Below are 681 nucleotides of genomic sequence, written 5' to 3' on the forward strand. Positions count from 1 at the left end.
ATCCTGACCCTTTAACCACCCTCAGCCCCTCCCCAGCCAAGGTTTGCCGACCTACCCTGTTGAGATCTTGAGTCTTCTCTCTAGATGCAGTATTTCATATCTGCGTAGGACTAAACTGCAGCCAACTCCACTTTAGGTCTGCAGACAAATACTGGAAGAAAAAAAAATGCCACCTTGTGAGGCTGTGCATGGAGGGTTTGTTGTTTGTTTTGTTTTATTTGGGACAGGGTTTTTGTGGGTAGCCTTGACCATCCTGGAACTCTCTCTGTAGACCAGGCTGGCCTTGAACTCAGAGATCCACCTGCCTCTGTCACCCAAGTGCTGGGATGAAAGGCGTGTGCCACCACTGCCCACTACAGCTGTACTTTTGTAAAAGTGAGGCAGGGCCCCTCAGTTACCACAGGGCCAAACATGAGCCAGAACAAAGAGTACTACCAAAGGCATTCGCTTGGCAGTCCCTGATTTTGGTTCAGTCTTAGATTGCTAGGGAATGCTGGGACTTAGCCAGGATTTGTCAGCATCTCTGTCTCTCTGCTGCTATACCAGCTAAGGACAACCCTGGCTCCCTCTCTCTTGCGAGCCCTGCTTAGAACTCCCTGTGGTGGAAGCTGGGCTCAGTGAGTCCAGAGAGTGCTTGAAGCCTTTGTCATCTTGTCATTTTTGAGGCTCAGAGCTCCAGAA

Source organism: Phodopus roborovskii, unplaced genomic scaffold, assembly GCF_943737965.1.
Source record: "Phodopus roborovskii unplaced genomic scaffold, PHOROB, whole genome shotgun sequence".
NCBI lineage: Eukaryota > Metazoa > Chordata > Mammalia > Rodentia > Cricetidae > Phodopus > Phodopus roborovskii.